The 23033-nt window shown below is 48.2% G+C and overlaps 1 protein-coding gene across 3 annotated transcripts in view; it reads right to left on the bottom strand.

Annotated features, from left to right (window-relative positions):
- Positions 1-23033, bottom strand: part of DTNB (dystrobrevin beta) — a 397289-nt gene that overhangs the window by 309726 nt on the left and 64530 nt on the right. The gene's annotated exons all lie outside the window — the stretch shown is intronic.

The following is a 23033-nucleotide window of genomic DNA, read 5'->3' on the forward strand; positions in this document are numbered from 1 at the left end:
AGTTCCCTACCAGGGAGCCCGCTATAGGGTCTTTTATTCCACCGGAGAGGCCCGGTGCTACCTCTGCCGCTCGGCAGGGCATGTCCGCAGGGACTGCCCTTTGGCCCGGGGGAGAGGGGCACCTGAGACCCCCGAGACCCGGCGGGATATCGGCCCTGTTGTTGCCGACACCCCTGGCCACCCGGCACCCGACACCACCCCCCCTCCCACCCGATCCACCGCTGCCCCCGTCCGGGCCCAAGAGGCACCCCTCCAACAACGCCCGGGCGACCACGGGAGTCCCACTCTTGCCGTAACCACCTCGGCAGAGCCTATGGAGGGGGGTGTGGCAAAGCTTTTACCGGGTGCAGGAGAGGGCTCGCCCCAAGGAGAACCCCCCGCCCCTAATGCTGCCTTACCGCTACCCCCCCAAACCCCTGAACCTCTGCCTCCGCGCCCCGCTCCGTCCCCTGCTACTCCACCCCCGGACGACGCCATGGAGGGCTGGACTGTAGTCCAGGGGAAGCGAGGCAAGCGGAGGGCTCGAGCTCCGCTGCATTCATCTGACGCGGAAGCCCCCCGGAAGACCAGGAAGGGAGGTACCGACCCTGAGCCTCCCGCCTCGGCCACGAGTGAGATCCATTCGCTGGTGTCGGGAGGTGAAGATAGACCAGCATTGGAGGGTGGAATCCCCCCTCCGCGGGGGACCCTCCCCTCCGAAGCCCCGGGGGAAGCCCCTTCTAACCAGATACCACCTGAACTCCCAACGAACCCCGACGTGACCGCCGAGGCGGGCCCTAGCGGAGAGGCCCCTGGGGTGGTGGGAGTCGGCCTCTCCTCTGTGTACGCAGAGATTGAAGCCCTGGATTTGACCCCGGTCACCCAGGGAGGGGATGATTTACTGCCGGCCGGCCTCGATTTGGGCAATCTCACCCCAGGCCCCCTCTCCCCATGCCCTTTCCCCCTGACTGCCTTTCCGGGTGAGCACCCCACGGAAAGTGGTTTACCGCCTGGGGCCATGGCTGCCACGACCACCCCGGAGCCAGTACCTAGCATTCCTCGGAGCCCCCTCCCTTGCCCCTTCACCCCCGACCCTGCTCGGGAGGCGCCTTCTTTTCGCTGTGCGCCTCCTGAAGCCCAGGGCCTTACCTCTGCCCCTGCCCCCACCCCTATTCCGGTTCAGTCTCCCTCCTCCTGCAAGGCTACCGCCGCCCCTGGGGTTATTTCTTTTCCGCCTTTTGCAGATTCCCCCCAGGGAGCAGTCTTTATGTTTTCTAGTTGCGACTCCCCAGGAGTTGCATCTTTCCCCCTGCCATCCCCGTCCGCCCCAAGGCACGAGATGGAGTTAGTAACCCCAGCCTGTCAGACACCCCGTCGGCGGTCCGCACCCTGCCTACCCGCCTTAGCGGACCACGAAGCTGCATCAAAAGCCCCACCAGGGACTGCTCTGGGAGTTGTAACCCTACCCCCCCATGAGCTGCAGCATGCATTACGGGAGTTCTTGAAACGATGCCGTGGTGCCCGCGATAGGGCACAGCTGGCTCTCCAGCACTGGGGGGACTTTGATCGACTCCTTCGGGCCGCGAGAGCCCTTATGAGGGAGGGTAGAGGGCAAGGGAAGGGCGGTGCCGCGGCCTACGAGCGGGCCCGCAGCTTCCGGAAAGAGTTACTTACTCACGGGATGGGACACGGGTTGCTACGCGACCCGCCGGGGGCCATGAGTACCCCCACCCCTGAGAACTCCCCACCCCCCCAGCCCTCCGCATGACACCTCTCATCATTGTAACCCTGAACACCAGGGGCTGTAGGATGGCTCTCCGCAGGTCCCAGGTGCTCTCCTACCTTCGGGAGGGGAGGTACTCTGTGGTTTTCCTGCAGGAGACCCACACGGACCCAACCGCCGAGGATAGGTGGCGGCTGGAATGGGGGGACGGGGTATACTTTAGCCACTGCACGGCTTGGCAAGCTGGAGTGGCGACCCTGTTCTCCCCCACCCTGCGGCCCGAGGTGCTCGGAGTCACTGAGGCCGTGCCGGGCCACTTGTTGCACCTCCGAGTTCGTTTGGAGGGGCTTGTGGTCAATTTTGTTAATATCTATGCCCCGCAAGTGAGCTCACAGCGGCCGCAATTTTACCAGCAGGTGTCCGAATTTCTCGACACCCTGGATTCACACGAGTGCCTGATCCTGGGAGGGGACTTTAACACCACCCTCGAGGAACGGGACCGCTCGGGGGCCGAGCCGAGCCCGGCCGCCGCGACCATTCTTCGAGACATAGTCGACTATCACTCCCTAGTGGACGTCTGGCGTGACCATCACCCAGATGATACTTCCACGTTTACCTTCGTTCGGGTGGAGGCCCGTCGGTCGCACCGCTCTCGGTTAGACCGTATTTATCTATCCCGTCTCCATCTTTCACAGGCCCACTCCTCCACCATTCGGCCGGCCCCTTTTTCCGACCATCATTTGGTTGCCGTCACGGTCTCCCTCCGTGCAGAGGGACCGGGGCCGGCCTACTGGCATTTTAACAACAGCCTGTTGGAGGACGAGAGCTTTGTGATGTCCTTCCGGGAGTTTTGGCTGGCCTGGCGGGAGCAGTGGCGTGCCTTTCCCTCGGTGCGGCGCTGGTGGGATTTAGGGAAGGTGCGCGCCAAGCTCTTCTGCCGCAACTACACTCGGGGCACCAGCCGACGGAGAAATGCGGCGATAGAGCAGTTGGAACGGGAGGTCTTAGAGCTAGAGAGGCGCCTGGCCGCCAGCCCCGGGGACCCGTCCCTCTGCGGAGCGTGCCGGGAGAAGCGGGAGGAACTTCGAGCCCTCGAGGACCACCGGGCCCGAGGTGCCTTTGTCCGGTCCCGCATCCGCCTCCTTCAGGAGATGGATCGCGGCTCCCGCTTCTTCTACGCCCTGGAGAAAACGAGGGGGGCCAAAAAACACGTCACCTGCCTTCTAGCGGAAGACGGCACCCCCCTCACGGATCCGGAGGAGATGTGTGGGAGGGCCCGTGACTTCTACGCAAATCTTTTCTCCCCGGATCCGACCGATCCTGGCGCTTGCGGGGTGCTCTGGGAGGAACTCCCCACGGTCAGCGGGGGCGACCGAGACCGGCTAGAGCTGCCTCTCACCCTGGCCGAGTTCTCGGACGCCCTCCGTCGCATGCCCACCAATAAATCTCCGGGCATGGACGGGCTGACCGTGGAGTTTTACCGCGCGTTCTGGGACATCCTTGGCCCAGACCTAGTCACTGTCTGGGCTGAGTCCTTGCAGAGCGGGGCCCTCCCTCTCTCGTGCAGACGAGCGGTGCTCGCCTTGCTGCCGAAGAAGGGGGACCTCCGCGATTTACGAAACTGGCGTCCCCTCTCACTCCTTAGCACGGATTACAAAATCGTAGCGAAAGCAATCTCGCTGCGGCTAGGGTCCGTGATGGCGGACGTGATTCACCCAGACCAGACCTATACTGTCCCGGGTCGCAGCATTTTTGACAACCTCTTTTTAGTCCGAGACCTTTTGGAACTCGGGCGGAGAGACGGTCTGTCGTTCGCCCTCCTGTCTCTCGATCAAGAGAAGGCGTTCGATAGGGTGGATCATGGGTACCTCCTGAGCACCCTGCGAGCGTTTGGATTCGGACCTCAGTTTGTGAGTTTTCTCCGGGTGCTGTACGCCTCCGCGGAGTGTCTGGTTAGGCTCAACTGGACCCTGACCGAACCGGTCAGCTTCGGGCGAGGGGTGCGGCAGGGGTGTCCCCTCTCAGGCCAGCTGTACGCTCTGGCGATCGAGCCTTTCCTCTGTCTCCTCCGCAGGAGGTTGACGGGGTTGGTGCTGCGGGAGCCGGAGCTGCGACTGGTCCTGTCGGCGTACGCCGATGACGTCCTCCTCGTGGTCCAGGACCCGGGCGACTTGGCGCGAGTGGAGGCATGCCAAGCCATCTTTTCGGCAGCCTCCTCCGCCCGAGTCAACTGGGTCAAGAGCTCTGGCTTGGCGGTGGGGGGCTGGCGGCAGGTAAGCCCCCTCCCACCCGCGCTTCAGACCATCCGGTGGAGTGCCGGCCCTCTGCTCTATCTCGGCGTTTACCTTTCTGCCACGCACCCTTCTCCGCCGGAGAACTGGCAAAATTTGGAAGGCGGTGTGATTGAGCGGATCAGGAAATGGACGAGGCTACTCCGATGTCTCTCCCTTCGGGGGAGAGCACTGGTGCTTAACCAACTAGTCCTGTCCACGCTCTGGTACCGGCTCAACACCCTAGCCCCGGCCCCGGGTTTCCTGTCCCACCTCCGGAGATTGATTCTGGAGTTCTTTTGGTCAGGATTGCACTGGGCCCCTGTTGGAGTTCTCCACTTGCCCCTGAAGGAAGGAGGGCAGGGCCTGAAGTGTCTGTACACTCAGGTCCGCGTTTTCCGCCTCCAGGCCCTGCAGAGGCTCCTTTATAGTGCAGGTAGTTCGACGTGGAGCATATTGGCGCATGCCTTTTTACGCCGCTTCCATGGGCTCCGATATGACCGACAGCTCTTTTATCTTTGTCCGAGAGGTTTTCCGCGAGACCTCTCTGGGCTACCGGATTTCTACCAGGACCTCCTCCGGGCCTGGAAACTGTTCTCAACGACCAGGTCCGTGGCGGCCATCGTGGGGGCAGATCTCCTCACGGAGCCCCTGCTACACAACCCCCAACTTTGTGTGCAGGCGGCGGAGTCCCGCACGGTGCGCCAGAGGTTGGTCCTGGCGGGAGTTACGAGGGTCGGGGACCTCCTGGACTACGACCGGGGGGACTGGCTGGATCCCCTGACGCTCGCTCGACGCATGGGGCTCTCCAGCCTTCGCACCCCCCGGCGCGTGCTTCAGGAGGTGGGGGCCGCTTTGACCCCCGCCGCTCGGGCTTATGTTAGCCGAGCCTTGTGCGAGGGCGCGCCCCGCCCATCCCTTACCCCAGGCCCGCCGGACCTTTCCATCGGGCCCCTACCCTGCCGATCCCAACACACCCCTCATCCTTTCACTGCGAGCCGGCTGCATGAACTGCAACCGGTCGGTTTTCAAGTTGCATCACGGAAATATTTATATACACTCACGCTCCATACCCTTCATGCCCGCACCCTGGTGTCCCGCCCCGATACAAAGTGGCGAGATCTCTTACCACCTTTGGAGGGTGAGCAACCTCGGTGGGCCAGCCTGTACTCCACCTTGGTCCCGAGGCCCGTCGGGGACATCAGTTGGCGGCTCCTTCACGGGGCTGTGAGCACGGGCGTGTTTTTGACACGTTTTACCTCCCTTCCGGAGACTTGCCCTTTTTGCAACGTGAGGGAAACCCTGGCGCACGTCTATTTAGAGTGTGCCAGATTGCAGCCTCTTTTTCGGCTCCTCACAAATATTCTTTTGCGCTTTTGGCTTCATTTTTCTCCCCACCTCTTTATCTATACACTCCCCATCCGTGGCCCCACCAAGTCGCGGGATCTCCTGGTTAGCCTCCTCCTAGCCTTGGCTAAAACAGCCATTTATAAGACCAGAGAGCGGAGGTTGGCTCATGAGGCGTCCTGCGATTGTGAGGCCGTTTTCCGACTCTCAGTACATTCACGTATCCGGGCGGAGTTCCTCTGGGCAGCGTCCACCGACTCCCTTGACACCTTCGAGGAGCGGTGGGCGCTGTCCGGGGTTCTCTGCTCGGTGACCCCGTCCGGTTCCCTCCGTCTGACCCTCTGATTGAGGGAAAGAGCGAGAGCCGCCAGTCACAGCCGTTAGTTGCTGTGAATACCATCATTACTGTCTTCTAGGAGGGGTCCTATAATACATGGGTGTACCCCCCTCCCTCCCAACCACCCACCCCGCAGCCGTGCCCATCTTGTCGGGCACTCTCAGGAGAGGGAGGGTCGGTGACCCTGGGCGCGGCACTAGGTAACTCGAGAGGGTGGAAGACCACGAGTGTCGAGGAAGCCCCCCCGCTCTAGGCCACCAGGTAACTCAGGAGGGTGGAAGACCACGAGTGTCGAGGAAGCCCCCCCGCTCTGGGCCTGGGCTAACCTGAACACCTCTCCCTCCTGAAAGCTGTTGTGTTATACCTTTTGATTGCGTTGTTTTGTTGCTAAGTTTTTTTTTATCCTTTTGTATTCTTTGTAACTGTTACAAATAAATTTCCTTTCTGTTTCAAAAAAAAAAAAAAAAAAAAAAAAAAAAAAACTTCCCTGTTACCTTACCCAGGGGAAAGGGACCTACTTAACCTAGGGTTAATATCTCTGCCTTCTATCACCCTCCTGTACCCTGTTGTTCATTAGTTGTCCCCCATAATTATTTGGTTTTCCAGGTCTTGTGGACCCCCCCCCTTAGGTTGGGGGGAGATCCTTTAGCAGTGGGCGGGCTTTGCCAACCCACTTCCTGGATCCCAATAAGATCACTCTCCTGTAGCCATCTGACCCGACCCTGGCACATAATGTACTTACAATTTGACAGCCATTATTATAATATTCCCAGTATTCCACAAAAAAAATCAAAATCTGAAACCCATCACACATTCCTTTATATAACTCTCTTATTAAAAATAACTAAAGATTAATTACCTACACCGATAAATAACAAAGATACACTAGCAAGGCCACAACTTCCATTCATTAATGACCAAACTAAAATGTACCACATAGAATCATAGGACTGGAAGGGACCTCGAGAGGTTATCTAGTCCAGTCTCCTGCACTCATGGTAGGACAACATATTAGCTAGACCATTCCTTACAATTGTTTGTCTAACCTGCTCTTAAAAAACTCCAATGGGCAATTTATTCCAGTGCTTAACCACTCAGAGTTAGGAAGATTTTCCTAATGTCCAACCTAAACTGCCCTTGCTGCAATTTAAGTGGATTGCTTCTTGTCCTAGCTTCAGAGGTTAAGAAGAAAAAAAATTTCTCCCTTCTCCTTGTAACCTTTTACATACTTGAAAACTGTTATCATGTCCTCTCTCAGTCTTTTCTTCTCCAGATAAAACAAACCCATTTTTTTCAATCTTCCCTCATAGGTCATGCTTTCTAGATCTTTAATCATTTTTGTTGCTCTTCTCTGAATATCCTCCAATTTGTCCACATCTTTCCTGAAATGTGGTGCCCAGAACAGGACACAATACTCCAGTTGAGGCCTCATAATCTTACTTTCCAAATAAAAAAAGCATCTGTTTCATATCAGCTGGTATTTTAATTTTTTTATGCTGCTACAAGATATTTTGCAATTGTAAATGTAACTATTGTTATATCGCATGTACTGATATTCTGATATTTTAAAATTGAAATGAACCCAAAACATTGTATTCCACTCCATACAGTGGAAAAAACCTATTAAATCTTAACGTACTAAGAAAGTTCAAAAGTCTACTCTTCATCCAGACCAAGTGCCAACCTGTGCTAGCAGCTTTCCATTCAACTCTGGGCACACTAACCTACAACAGAGGTTAGTCTGAGACACTTGGTCTTGAACGACTCCAAAAACAGAGGCTCACAATTAAGCTATGAGAGCCCATATCACCTGTAACAAGTACCAGTGACTGAGGGAAAACAGTTACTTATCCTATAGGTTTCAGAGTAGCAGCTGTGTTAGTCTGTATTCACAAAAAGAAAAGGAGTACTTGTAGACCTTAGAGACTAACAAATTTATTTGAGCATAAGGTTTCATGAGCTACAGCTCACTTGAAGTAGCTCACGAAAGCTTATGCTCAAATAATTTGTTAGTCTCTAAGGTGCCACAGGTACTCCTTTTCTTTTTACTTATCCTATAGTAACTGTGGGTCTCTAAGGTACATTGTCCACATGTATTTCAAAACCCATGCTCCTTCCCCAGTACTGCAGAGTCCTATATGATCTGGATTCTGAATTGATGAAAGAACTGAGGGACAGTTGGGCCCACTCTGCCCTTTATTCCCTCAGTTGTGGGGTCACAAGGGCATTCAGGATGAACATATAGCTCAACAGACACTGCAGGCCAAAAGAATCTGATGTGAATCTGCATTATGAGGCACATGTGCATCACAAATAGAATATATGTGGACAAACAGCTCAAAGAACCACACTTAGGGTTTGACTACACAGCAACTCAGAGCATGGCACACCAGGGTGCAAATCTACAGCACACTAGCTTGCCACACACTAACTCACTGCATGGACCTGCTAAAGGGCACTGAAAATCCCAGTGTGTGAATTAGTATACTACACTTTCAAGTAGTAGTACACTAAGTCACACTCTTGAGACTTTCACTGCACTAAAGCAGTGTCTACAACACAGGACATTACAGCAGAGCGAAGTGTTGCACTACAGATTCACACTCTGGCTTGGCACACAGTATCTTGCCGTGTAGACAAGCCCTAAGAGCATTATATTTACAAAGTTAAGCACTCAAAAATTAGGAAAAGCCAGTATTAAGGTTGTGTGTGCTGTGAAGATACAGTAAAACTTCAGAGTTATGAACACCTCGGGAATAGAGGTTGTTTATAACTCTGAACAAAACATTACGGTTGTTCTTTCTGAACACTGACTTAATATACCTTTGAAACTTTACTATGCAGAAGAAAAATGCTACTTTTAACCATCTTAATTTAAACGAAAAAAGCACAGAAACAGTTTCCTTACCTTGTCAAAAAAAATTTTTACTTTCCCTTTATTATTTTTAGTAGTTTATGTTTAACACACCACTGTACTGTATTTGCCTTTTCTTTTTTGTCTCTGCTGCTGCCTGATTGCGAATTTCCAATTCCAAATGAGGTATGTGGTTGACTGGTCTGTTCGTAACTCTGGTGCTCATAACTCTGAGGTTCTACTTGTAAATTCATGAATTTCTGAAGCACTCAGATGCTACAGTGAGAGATCCATGGAAACACTCATCAGGAAATTAATAATTTTGTACTGAGTACTGGGTTTGGAGAGTATACATCAGTGGTGGGCAACCTGCAGCCCGTCAGGGTAATCCGCAGGCGGGCTATGAGACAGCTTGTTTACACTGACTGTTCGCAGCTCCCAGTGCCCATAGTTCGCCATTCCCAGCTAATGGGAACTGCGGGAAGCAGCAGCCAGCATGTCCCTGTGGCCCGCATCACTTCCCGCAGCTCCTATTGGCTGGGAACGGCGAACTGCGGCCACTGGGAGCTGCGGACGGCCATGCCTGCGGACAGTCAATGTAAACAAACTGTCTCGCAGCCTGCCAGTGGATTACCCTGATGGGCCACATGCGGCTCATGAGCTGCAGGTTACCCACCACTGGTGTATATCATATGAGGCCTATGGCCACCCACTGAATGAGAAGGAAAAAAAGTAATATTGAGCAACTACCCATGTTCACTGATGGAGGCAGGGGTCCTGTGGAGGAAACAGTATGTGATCATGTAATTGAAGTCTGCATCATAATGTAAATGCACAAAGGAGCCAAATAAAGTTGCAAGGACAACATTAATTCTGGAATTTATCAACTTTTGCGTGCTTGATTTTATAACCTTAACATTCTTTCAACATTTTGTTTTTGATGTGATATATAACCATTTCTACAAGACTACTTCTATCTTATTCAGTACATAGGTTGGATGGCACTCAGATAATGAGAGAGAGAAGTCCTGTGGAACCATGATTCATTTTGGGCCAAGTTGTGTTTGAAATTTACCTTCCGAAGTGGCGTGGAATGAGGATTTGAAAACCTAACTTCAATATCACTGAAAATCTAACTTCAACATACCATAGTATATAACCTATCGCTCAAATCAGCCTCTGAACCAGATAACTAGGGGGTAGCTAATGTAAAGCTGATTTTTAAAAAAGGCTCTCAAGGCAATCCTGGCAATTACAGGCCAGTAAAGCCTAAATTCACTACCAGGCAAACTGGTTGAAATAATAATAAAAAACAGAATTATCTGACACAGATGAACATGATATGCTGGGGAAGAGACAACACAGCTTTTGTAAAGGGAACTCATGCTTCACCAACCTATTAGAATTCTTTGAGGGTGTCAGCAAACATGTGGACAAGTGTGATCCAGTTGATATATTATACTTGGACTTTCAGAAAGCCTTTGACAAGGTCTCTCACTAAAGGCTCTTAAACAAACTAAGCAATCATGGGATAAGTGGGAAGGTCCTCTCATGAATCAGTAACTTGTTAAAAGATAGGAAAACAAAGGATAGGAGTAAATGGTCAGTTTTCACAATGGAGAGAGATAAATAGCAGGGTCCCCCAGGGATCTGTACTGACACCAGTGTTGTTCAACACATTCATAGACAATCTGCAAAAAAGAGTGAATAGTGAGGTAGCAAAATTGGCGGACGATACTAAATTACTCAAGATAGTTAAACCCAAAGCAGACGGCAAAGAGTTACAAAAGGATTGAATTAACTGGGTGACAAGATGGCAGATGAAAATCAAAGTTGAGAAGTTCAAAGTTATACACACTGGAAAAAATAATCCCAACTATACATACAAAATGATGGGGTCTAAATTTGCTGTTACTAATCAAGAAAAATATCTTGGATAGTTCTCTGAAAACATCTGCTCAATATGCAGCAGCAGTCAGAAAAACTAAAAGAACATTGGGAACCATGAGGAAAGGGATTGATAATAAAACAGAAAATATCATAATGCCTCTATATACCTCCACGATACACTCATGCGTTGAATAGTACATGCGGCTCTGGTCACCCTATCTCAAACAAGATATATTACAAATGGAAAAGGTGCAGAGAAGGACAACGGAAATGATCCTTCTATGCAAGGAGAGGTTAAAAAGACTGGGACTTCAGCTTAGACAAGAGACGAGTAAGGGGGGATAGGAGAGAGGTTTGTAAAATCATGACTGCTGTGCAGTTTGAGAATAAGGAAGTGTTATTTACCCCTTTACATAACACTAGAACTACAGATCACTCAATATAATTAATAGGCAGCAGGTTTAAAACAAACACACACAAAAAACCTACTTCCTTCACACAACGCACAGCCAACCTGTGGAACTCGTTGCCAGGGGATGTTGTAAAGGCCAAAAGCATAACTGGGTTCAAAAAAGAATTAGGCAAATTATGGAGGATAGGTCCATCAATAGCTATTAGCCAAGACAGTCGGGAATGCAACCCCATGCTCCAGGTGCCCTAAATCTCCAACTGCCAGAAGATGGGATTGGATGATGCGGGGTGGATCACTCAAAATTGTCCTGTTCTGAATTCCCTCTGAAGCATATGGCACTGGGCACTGTTGGAAGACAGGATTCTTGGCTAGATGGACCATTGCCTTTCTTATGTATCAAGAAACATCAACTGATGTCCTTCAACTTTGAAACCTTAATAATTTTTAAGAAAGATTTTTGTATGGAATTTCCTACATTTTAAAAAAAGTTATGGTAAAACAAAAACTCCATGACTAAAGTATTTTCTAGACTAGTAGTTTTCAACCGGGGGTCTGCGAGCAGGTTTTCAGGGGGTCTGCGAAGCAGAACTGGTGTTAGACTCTCTGGGGCCTAAGGCTGAAAGCCCAAACCTGAGCCCGAGCCCTGCCAGGCAGGGATGAAGCCAAAGCCCAAGCAACTTAGCATGGAGCCCAGGTAACTGCCCTGCTTCCCCCAGTACCAGCCGGGCTTTTCTATGCAGAAAAACAGGTGTTGTGGCCCAGGTGGGCCGTGACGGTTTTATAGCACGTTGGGGGGGCCTCAGAAAGAAAAAGGTTGAGAACCTGTGTTCTAGAAAACAGTAGACTATTACTTCATCTGCGTAAGATGCAAATTCAGTAAGGGAAACACCATCCCGTGTCTAATGCAATGTACACTTTTTTGCATTAAAAGTGCACATTAATAGCAGCATATGAGCCTCATCCCAAATGCATATTCCCAGTTGAATGTAATGAGGTTTTCATACATACCTTATAGATTCATAGATACTAAGGTCAGAAGGGACCATTATGATCATCTAGTCTGACCTCCTGCACAACGCAGACCACAGAATCTCACCCACCCACTCCTGCGAAAAACCTCTCACCTATGTCTGAGCTACTGAAATAGTGGTTTAAAGACTTCAAGGAGCAGAGAATCCTCCAGCAAGTGACCCGTGCCCCATGCGACAGAGGAAGGCAAAAGAATCCAAAGAATTTAAAAAGCACTTACACAGGCATATGCAATCACACGGCCACTTACAATTGTATAAATTATACTTTGTGACATTTTTTTGAACAGGTGTAACTCAGTTAAGTCAAAAAGGCTTTTCGCTAGATGTCCAAAAGCCATATAATTTCAATCAAACTCAATCCCCAGTTTGAACATATCAAGGACACAGTTTATAATGAGGAAATAAAGGCACCAAGAGTAGACCAGACATTGAAGGAGTCCAGGTTTGAAAAGGAGGGGACAGAAGAGAGAGTAGACAGTGAAGCAAGAGTGGGGAGACTATTTTATTGTGGGGGAGACAGTGGAATATATCTGAACGTGAGACAAAAGAAACCAGATGAGGAAGAGATTAGGAATGATCAGAAGGGGAGGAATGGAGATCAGGAAAGGGAAAGGAAAAAGGAAAAGAAAGGAAGTGCGGATGAAAGGAGGAGGGCTCACACCAGATGGTGTCAATCTTAGTAAGATTTTGGGCTAAGAGGGATGGCAGGGAGCAGGAGAGTTGTGGGCATATGAGTCAACCAGAGTGGAAAAGTAAGCTGCTTAGGCAAGATACAGTATATGACAGCAGGGAAGGTTACTCACCTTGTGCAGTAACTGAGGTTCTTCAAGATGTGTGTCCCTGTGGGTCTCCACTTCAGTCTCAGCGCTGTCGATGGGAGATTTTTGCTAGCAGTGTCTGGTCGGGGTGCATGGGTACACTAGCTGTCTTGCAGAGCCACTGGCACCTCTTCTGGCACACGCACACCCCAACCCCCTCAGTTTCTTCTCTATCGTGGAGCATTAAGTTCTTACTCCAAAGTAGAGGGGAGGAGCGTGGGTACTGGAGCACCCGCTGGGACACCCATCTCGAAGAACCTCAGTTACTGCACAAGGTGAGTAACCTTCCCTTCTTCTTCGAGTGCTGTCCCTGTGGGTGCTCCACTTCAGGTGGATGTACAGCAATGCCCTCATGAGGATGGAAGGGACTTCAGAGTTGAGTCTGTCGTTGCGGCTAGGGCCGTGAAGCCTACCCTTGTGACTGTGCTCGAGCTGAGCATAATGGTTAGCAAATGTGTGTTCAGATGTCCACGTGGCTGCTCTGCATATCTCTATGATGGGTACGTTGTGAAGGAATGCTATGGAAGTTGCTACAGCTCGTTGAGTGTGTTCTGATGCGCATTGGGGCTGCTGTGTTACATAGGGAGTAGCACAATTGGATGCAGTTTTATCCACTTAGATAGTCTTTGCATGGATATAGCCACACCTTTAGATCTTTCTTTCATTGATACAAATAGTCTGGGAGATTTACGAAAGTCCTTCATTCTGTCCAGATAAAAGGCCAGGGCATGGTGGACATCTAATGTATGTAACACCGCCTCTTGGGGGTTGCTGTGTGGTTTTGGATGGAATGTAAGTAAGTGAATCAGCTGGTTTAGGTGGAATGAGGACTATATTTTGGTCATGAATTTTGGGTCCATCCCCAGAGTGACTTTGTCCTTACAGAATATTGTGTATGGGGGGTGAGCCATGAGTCTCCCCATCTCACCCACTCTTCGTGCCGATGTGATGGCTATCAAGAGTGCCACTTTCATAAATAAATGAAGTAAATAACACAGTGCTAAGGGTTTGAATGGTTTTCTGGTTAGACATTTGAGCACTAAGTTTAAATCCCATGATGGTGTGGGTTCACGGATATCCGGGTGCATGTTCTGTAACCCCGTTACGAACCTCCTAGTAATGGGATGGGTGAATACTGATGTCCCATCCACCTGCTGGTGGAAGGCCATTATGGCCATGAGGATAACTTTAATCGAGTTCGTAGCCAGTCCAAAGTTTTTTTAAGGATAGTAGGTAATCCAGGATGATCAGAAGTGGGGCCTGTTGTGCAGATATTTGTTTGGTTTGGTACCAGAGGGAAAACCTTTTCCATTTTTGGAGGTATGTTTCCTGCTATTAATCAGTACTTGTTTTACTTGATCAGAACAGGTTAATTCCTCAGGATGGAGCCATGCCTTCAGGTGGAGTTTGCCTGGAACTGGATGGAGGATTTGATCGTTGTCCTGTAAGAGGAGATTGTGTAGGATGGGGAAAGTGAACGGCTTGCATAGTGCCATGCGGGACAGGTAAGGGAACCAAGTTTGACTGGGCCATGTTGGCACTATAAGAATTAGCTTGGCTCTGTCGGTTCATGTCTTGTGTATGACTCCGGAGATCAGAGGAATCGATGGGAGGGCATATAGGAGAGGGGCGTTCCATTTGATAAGGAATACCTCTCCCAGTGATTGTACTCCCTGTCCTGCAAGTGAGCAGAACTTTGGGCATTTCTTGTTTGCTCGTGTCGCAAACAGATCTATCAACAGAGATCCCTATCTTGGAAAATATGATGTGTTATTTTGTCATTCGGTTTCCATTCGTGTTCTTGGGAGAACTGTCTGCTTTGAGTGTCCGCCATGATATTCAAGCAGCCCGGTAGGTATGATGCTGTGAGAGTGATGTTGTGCCTTATGCACCAGTTCCATAGCTTTAGAGCTTTCACACATACAGAGTGGGATCATGCCCCACCCTGGCGGTTGATATAGAACATACATGCGATGTAGTCTGTTAGGATCTGTATCATTCGGTCTCTTATGAGAGGAAGGAAGTGGCAGCATGCATTGCGGACCGCACATAGTTCGAGCAGGCTTATGTGTAGATGTGTTTCCACACGGAACCATTTGCCCTGTGTTGTATGTTGCTTCAGCTGAGCACCCTCATCCAATCAGGGAGGCATCTGTCGTGATCTGAACAAATGGTGGCTCTTGTTGGAATGGTACACCAGAACAAACGTTCGTTGGGTTTCTCCACCAGCATAGTGATTGTATCACCTCTCCTGTGGGTGTGATTCTCTTGTTTCGACTGTGTCTTTGTGGGCTGTATACTGCATTCAGCCATCTCTGAAGGCACCGCATGTGTAGCCTGGAGTGTTTTACAACGAATGTGGTAGCAGCCATATGTCCCAACAGTTGTAGGCATATTCGCACATGTACCCATGGACTGTGAGATCACTGATATAAGGGAGGTCATAGTGGTGAAACGTAGCCTTGGAAGTGATGCTCTGGCCGTGAGGGAGTCCAGGTGAGCTCCATTGAACTCTAGTTGCTGCACTGGAGCTAGGGTGGATTTCTTTTCATTGATTTGAAGTCTCAGGGAGTGAAAGAGAGAGGTGGTTATTTGAATGCTTCCTTCTGTTTTTGTCTTTGTGGTGTCTTTGAGTAGGCAGTTGTCTAAGTAAGGGAATATCAGTATCCCACTTCTGCGTAAGTCAGCCGCTACTACCGCAAGTGTTTTGGTGAATACTCTCAGTGCAGTTGAGAGGCCAAATGGTAGCGCTCTGTATTGGAAATGTTCTTGTCCTACTGTGAACTTTAGGAAGCGTCTGTGAGATGGATGGATTGTATCATGAAACTATGCGTCTTGTAGATTGAGGGCTGCGTACCAGTCCCCTTCTTCCAGCGTAGGGATGATTGAGCTCAGGGTGACCATTTTGAATCTGTGGGCATGGATGAATTTGTTGAGTCTCCTTAGATTGAGGATGGGTCTCCATCCTCCATTTTTCTTTTGGGTCAGGAAGTAATGGGAATAGAATCCCTTCCTTCTGTGTTGTGACTGAACCAGTTCCACTGCACCTATTTGTAGAAGGTGATGTACCTCTTGTCTCAACAGGTGCTCGTGGAAAGAATCCCTAAAGAGGGATGGGGAAGGTGGATGGGTAGGCGGGAATGATGTAAAGGGGATGGTTTAGCCTGTTTGAACGATCTCTAAGACCCACTGGTCCAAGGTGATGGAGGCCCAGTTGCTATAATATGGTCTGAGTCAGAACCCAAAGATTTGGGTATTAGTCATTGACACTGGTGTTATGGGGAGGTCATGCAGACCCTCTATCAACGCTTCAAAATTGCAGCTTATTTAGTGGTTGTTGGGAACGTCGCGTTCTGTGATTGATTCTGTCGACATCTCTGTATTCAGTTTCTTTGGCCCCGTGCATCGTACGGTCTCTGCTGGCTTTGAGACATATTGTCTCTGCTCCTATTGTAGGGCTGGTACCTTTGTCTCCTGTTAGGTGGTGTGTATATCCCTAGGGTCTGTAACATTGCTCTTGAGTCCTTCACTGCGTGAAGGACTTCATCAGTTTTTGCGGAAAAGAGCTTGTCTCTGTCAAGATTAATTTCAGACAGAGATCCCTATCTCTCCTGGCCCTTGCCTTTAGGCTGTTGCAGTGAGTGCACCTCTGAGGAATGTGTGATTCCCCGAGGCAGCAGACACAAAGTGACTGGCATGGCATCATTACAAGACGCACACCTTTTAAAAGCTGGGGATCCAGACATTTTTAAAGCTTCCCTCTTTGGGATTTGGGGATGAAATTAAAGGGAAAAAATGATTTTTTTTTAACTAACTAACTATGATATTACTGCTATGTTAATCTAATACTAACTAGAGTTAATTAAACTAATTTAACAATCTAAAACTATATTTTTCTATAGTTCGTAGGGACACTGCTAACGGACCCGTCTCAAGCCGAGGACAGTTGAGAAGGAACTGGGGGGGTCGGGCATGCGCATGCCAGAAGAGGCATCAGCAGTGCTGCGAGACAGCTACTGCGCACATGCGCCCCGACGAGAAGCTGCTAGCAAAAATCTCTGATCAACAGCACTGGGACGCACCGCCACCTGAAATGAAGCACCACAGGGACAGCACTCGAAGAAGAACGGAAAGAACAAAGTCACATTTACAAAGGAGGAAGTCATAGAATCAATCATAGAATATCAGGGTTGGAAGGACCTCAGGAGGTCATCTAGTCCAACACACTAACTACAAATTCAGTGTAGTCCCTGAATTTTCTCAGAAGTGGTCAGCAACATGGGAACAGTACATGTAGGGCAGAATCAGGGTTCCAGCGCAGATGATCAGACTGATTAGTGGGAGGAAAAGAACCTAGCATGTAGAAGGTGAAGTGAAAAGAAGGTGTGTGGGGGCAGGATTTTCAAGTGTTTGAGTTAACAGCATATATCACAGGCATTTTGAAAGTACAGCCCTGAGACCATGGAGTCAGAATGCAGGTGGGTCAGTGAGGAAAGGAAAGATAAACCATTGAAAACAACTGTGCTGCTTGCCAGTGAGGCAGAGTCAGTGAAAGCATAGTCTTGAGAATGTTTATGAAGAGCATTGTTTTGCAGATAGAACAGGCAGTCAAGGAATCAGGGATAGGGAAGACCGAAACAAGGAAAGCAGGGGATAGAGATGAGATAACAAAATGAGCATCAAGTAGGAGGGAACAGTGGATTGGGGAGGGGCGGGCAGGTCCGGGAGTGACAAAGATGAGGAGGTACAAGGCAGTTAATTAGGTTCAAAGGGGCAGGTGACAAAAGTTCACAAGTAAACATAAAATGGGCAACCTTGACAGAGCGCTAGGTGTTGGGGGAGACATGGAAAATTACAATAGGGTAAAATAGGAGCAACAAGAGAGAAACAGTGGGAGAATCTGCTGAGCATCTTAGATGTCTGTACACAAATGCAAGGAGTAGGGGAACAGAAAGAACTGGAAGTATTAGTACAAAATTTAGATTATGACTTTACTGGCATCACAAAGACTTGGTGGGATAAATCTCATGACTAGAATGTTGGTAGAGGGTAATAGCTTGTTCAGGAAGGACAGGCTGGGAAAAAGGGAGGAAGTGTTTCATTATACATCAAGCATACATACGCTACTCCTGGGGGAATTCTGCCCCCAAAAATTAAAAATTCTGCATACAATATTTTAAAATTCTGTAAATTTTATTTGTCAAAACAACACTATATAATCACGCCAGTTTCAATTATTTTAATAATTTATGTCAAAATGCCTGTCAGCAAGTATATCTAACAATACAGACACACACAAAAATTCCCCCAGGAATAGAGTGTTAAAGAAACCGCTAGAACAACTTAGTTCCTGCTTCTCTGACCCTTCCTCCCACAGAGCCTAGCCGGGGGGCCAGACACTCACACCCTTTTCCCCCCACCAAAACCCAGCTGCGCCCTCCAGCAGCCCAGATACTCACTCCTCCTACCTGCAGAGCCCAGCTGTGGGCCCCCTCTGGCCCAGACACACATATCCCCCACCCCCCAGATGCCAGCTGCAGCCCCCCCCCCACCCCAGATACTCACATCCTCTCTTCCCCAGAGGCCAGCTGTGGTCCCCCCTGGCCCAGACACTCACACCCTCTCACCTCCAGAGCCCAGGTGCACCCCCTCGGCCCAGACACTCACAAACCCTACCCTCCTAGAGCCCAAGGATCCAGAGGGAGAAACAGCCTCATACTGGGTCCCGGGCTTGCACAGAGTTTCCTATGCACTACTGCCTCCTTCCTACTTCACAGTAAGGGTCTACTATACACTAGCAAACCAGAGGAAGAAGTGGATGAGAGATTTATAGAACAAACAGAAATATCCACAACACAAGACCTGGCAGTAGTGGGGGATTTTAACTACCCAGACGTCTCTTGGAAAAGTAATATGGCAAAACAGAAAATTTCCAGTAAGATCTTTAATTGTGTTGGGAACAACTTTTTGTTCCAGAAAGTGGAGGAAGTAACCAGGGGGACAGCCATTTTAGAGTTGATTCTGACTAACAAGGAAAATTTGATTGCAAATCTGAAGATGAAAGGTAATTTGGGTGAAAATGATCATGAAATAATAGATTTCATGATTCTAAAGGCAGGAAGGAGTGAAAGCAACAGAATAAGGACAATGGACTTCAAAAAAGTAGACGTTAAACTCAGAGAACGTCTAAGGTCCCACGGAAAGAAAATAAAAGAGATAAGAGAGTTCAGGACAGCTGGCAGTTTCTCAAAGAAACAATATTAAATATACAATTGCCAACTATTCTGAGGCAAAGGAAAGATAGGAAGAATTGTAAGAGGCCAGCATGGCTCCATCAGGAGCTCTTTAGTGACCCAAAAATCAAAAAAGTCTCTACAGTAAGTGGATACATGGACAAACTGCTAAGGAGGAGTACAAAATAATAGTGCAAGGATGTAGGAACAAAATCAGGAAGGCTAAGGCACAAAATGAGTTATACCTGGCAAGGGACATAAAGGCAATAAAAAGAGGTTCTTTAAATACATTAAGAGCTTGAGAAAGACAAAGGGAAGGATAGGTTCTCCACTTAGTGGGGAAGGAGAGCTAATTCTGATGATATCAAGAAGGCTGATGTGTTTAATGCCTATTTGGCTTCAGTCTTCCCTAAAAAGTTTAATGATGACTAGATATGCAACACAATTAATATTAACAAGCAGGGGGAAGAAAAGCAAACGAAAAATAGAGAAAACAGGTTAAAAAATATTTAGGTAAGTTAAATGTATTCAGGTCAACATCTTAAGGTACTTAAGAAACTAGTGTAAACAATCACAGAACCTCTAGCAATTATCTTCAAGAACTCATGGAGGACAGGTGAGGTTCCAGAGGGGAGGAGAAGGGAGAACATAGTACCTGTCTTTTAAAAGGAGAACAAAGAAGACCTGGGGAATTACAGATTAGTGAGCGTAACTTCAATACCTGAAGGATACTGGAATAAATTATTCAATCAATTTGTAAGTATTAGAGGATAATTGGGTGATAAGTAATAACCAGCATGGATTTGTCAAGAACAAATCATGCCAAACTAACCCAATTTCCTTCTTTGACAGTGCTACTGGCCTAGTGGATAGAGGGGAAAGCAGCAGGTGTGATATATCTTTATTTTCATAAGGCTTTTGACAGGCAGTCCCTCATGACATTTTCATAAGCAAACTAAGAAAATGTAATCTAGATCACATTACTATAAGTGCACAACTGTTTGAAAGACTGTACTCAAAGAGTCATTATCAATGGTTTGCAATCAAACTGGGAGGGTGTATCTACGGAAGTCTTGCAGGGGTCAATCCTTGGTCTGATATTACTCAATATTTTCATTAATGATTTGGATAATGATACTGGGAGTATGCTTATAAAATTTGTGGATGACACCAAGTTCAGAGGGGTTGCTCGCACTTTGGAGTACATTATTAGAATTCAAAAGGACCTTGACAAATTGATACACTGGTCTGAAAGCAACCTGATGAAATACAATAAAGCCAAATACAAAGTGCTTGGGCTAGAAAGGAAAAATCAAATGCATAACTACAAAATGGAGAACAACTGGCTAAGTGATAGTACTGCTGAAAAGGATCTGGGGGTTATATTGGATCACAAATTGCACATGAGCCAACAATGTGATGCAGTTGCAAAAACGGTTAATATTATTCTGGGGTGTATTAACAGGAGTGTCATATGTAAGACACAGGAAGTAATTGTCCTGCTTTTCTTTGCAATGTGGAGGCCTCAGCTGGAGTTGCGTCCCCAGTTTTGGGGCCATCCATTAGGAACGACGCAGACAAATTTGAGAGAATCCAGAGGAGAGCAACAAAAATAATAAAAGGTTTAGAAAACCTGACCTATGAGGAAAGCTTAAAAAAAACTGGGCATATTTAATCTTGAAAAAAGAAAATTGAGGCGGGACCAGATAACAGTCTTCGAATATATTAAAGGCTGTTATAAAGAGGACTGTGATCAATTGCTCTCCATGTCCACTGAAGGTAGGATAAGAAGTAATGAGCTTAACCTTTAGCAAGGGAGATTGAGGTTAAATATTAGGAAAAACTTTCTAACTATAAGAGTAGTTAAATTCTGGAATAGAGTTCCAAGGGAGGTTGTGGAATCCCTATCTGTGGTGAAGCAGAAAAAACACCCACCAGCATGGAAGGGGTTAAAGAGAGCCTTTGGGCCCAGCTAGCCACGCCCCCCTTATACCTGCAGCCCATACCAGGCTTGGAAGGGAGAGAAAAGGAGAGAGCCTGGCTCAGTTTGAGGCTGACTGGCGAAAAGGCAGGAGCTCGCTGCTTCCCTTCCTGAGGGAAGGAGCACTACCCGGCCAGTTGAGGCAGCCACCAGGAGCCAAGCACCCTCTTCCTGGCCAAAGGAGACAAAGAGGTCTAGGACCACCCAGCCTAAGAGGCACCTGGGTGGCGAAAGCACAGAGCCCATGTGGGGTTCCGATCCCACCAAACTTACGGCTTCCACACCTGGAGGAACCTGTGACTGCAGCAGGATGCCACCCAGGGTCCACAAAAGGGCACTACTAGAACCAAGCCACCAAAGGAACTTGGATTAGAGGGGCCATGCCCTGAAGGGGAAACAGTAGGAAGTAGCCTAGTGCAGCAGATGTGGACTCCCCGCTGGGAGGTCCCCTACTCAGGGGTTAACTTACACAGGGCCCTGGGCTGGGACCAGGTGGAATGGAAGGGCCTGGATCCCCCTACTCCCCTACCTTCAGGACTGAGGCACCTCGACCACAGAAGCAGGGGGCAGAAAATCAAGTACTCCAACCACTAGGCCGACTAGTCCTCCAAGCTCCCTCTCACACCATCACTGAAGGTTTTTCAGAATAGGTTGGAGAAACACCTGTCCAGGGATGGTCTAGGTTGACTTGGTCCTGCCTCACTGCAGGGGGCTGGACTTGATAAGCTCTCAAGGTTCCTTCCTGCCCTATGATTCTAGGACTAAAAGCTCAGTAAATTCTGAACTAAAGTTTAAACTTTAAAGAAACCCAAAATAGTTTGAAAATATGGAAATATAAGATCAAACACCTTTATTCCCACAATGATGCCAGCCTCCCTTCTTTGTTCCTGTCATATTTTGTAAGGTTTGCTAAACAGGGAGAGAGATCAAGAATTTGTTTTAAAAGGTGTGACACAAACATGCCCATACATACCCAGGCACGTATATTACCCATGTCTGACCATCTTTTCAATATTTCTCCTAAGGCTGTTGTTTGTGATCTTTGCCAAAAGCTAAGAAATAACTGATTGTCATGGTTATTGAGTGATATTTGTATAGGAAACAATTTTAGAGTTATGTAACATTTTTTTATATTGGGTTTCAAAACTGTTAAAGTGAAACTTGTCACCTGATTTGAGGCGGGTCTCAGGGCTCACTCAATCAACATTGAGAACAACTGACATCCATTGAGCCAGCCTCTGATTAGGGGACCTAAAAGACTCTGATTAGGGGATCTAAAAGACTCTGATTAGTGGACCTCTTGGGTAAGAGGCATTAGTCTGTAACTGTATAAGAGATGACAGAAGAACACAAGTTGTGATCCATTACGGAGGAGGCATTCTGCGAGCAGGAGCATCTCTCGTAAAAGATGGATCCCAGCTTTTTGGAGTGGACAAGTGCTGTAGCAGCTAACAATTGGATAGGAAAAAGTATAAGCTATATAGAGTGTCTTTTAGGTTTTTCTTTTACTTGTAACCTTATGTTTCCAAACCCTTAAGCTTGCTTTTATTTTAATCTCGATCTTAAGATTGGTTAAATAAACTTCCATTTGGTTTTACCATCGACTTGTCCAAAAGCCTTGTGCACAGGAGAGTGTTGTACTGAGGTGAAACCAGAGAACTGAGGTGCACTGCCTCCACAGAGACAGCACACTGGTGTACATTGCAGGTGTCCAGAAGATAAGGGACTGGGCACTTGAGTGTAACAAAGTGGAGTGTATAATTTGCTAGGCTGCAGAGGGAAAGAGCAGAGCTTGTGGTCTATTTGTATTGCCAGCAGTCAGTGGCTGGGGAGAGTCTCCCCAGGTGGCATAGATAGGTCTTCCTCCCACTGTAAGCAGCTGGTAGTGATTCACTCTGGACACCTCAGGTAACCCTGAAAAGTGTTCAAAAGGGCTTTAAGAAGTCTGTATCCTATAGCCCACGTTATCAGGCCATACACGGATACTGTGTTAATCTACTGTATGATCCAGTGTCTATTGAAGATAATGGCAAAGCTTCCCGTTACTTCATTTGTACAGTAGGATCAAGCCTTTAATGAATGAAACTTTATGAAGGATAACTGTCAAATAAGTTTCAGGTTTTTGGAGTTTTATTTCACTTTCTTTGAACAAAATATT

The sequence above is a fragment of the Lepidochelys olivacea genome, assembly GCF_965140295.1.
Source record: "Lepidochelys olivacea isolate rLepOli2 genome assembly, chromosome: 3".
NCBI lineage: Eukaryota > Metazoa > Chordata > Testudines > Cheloniidae > Lepidochelys > Lepidochelys olivacea.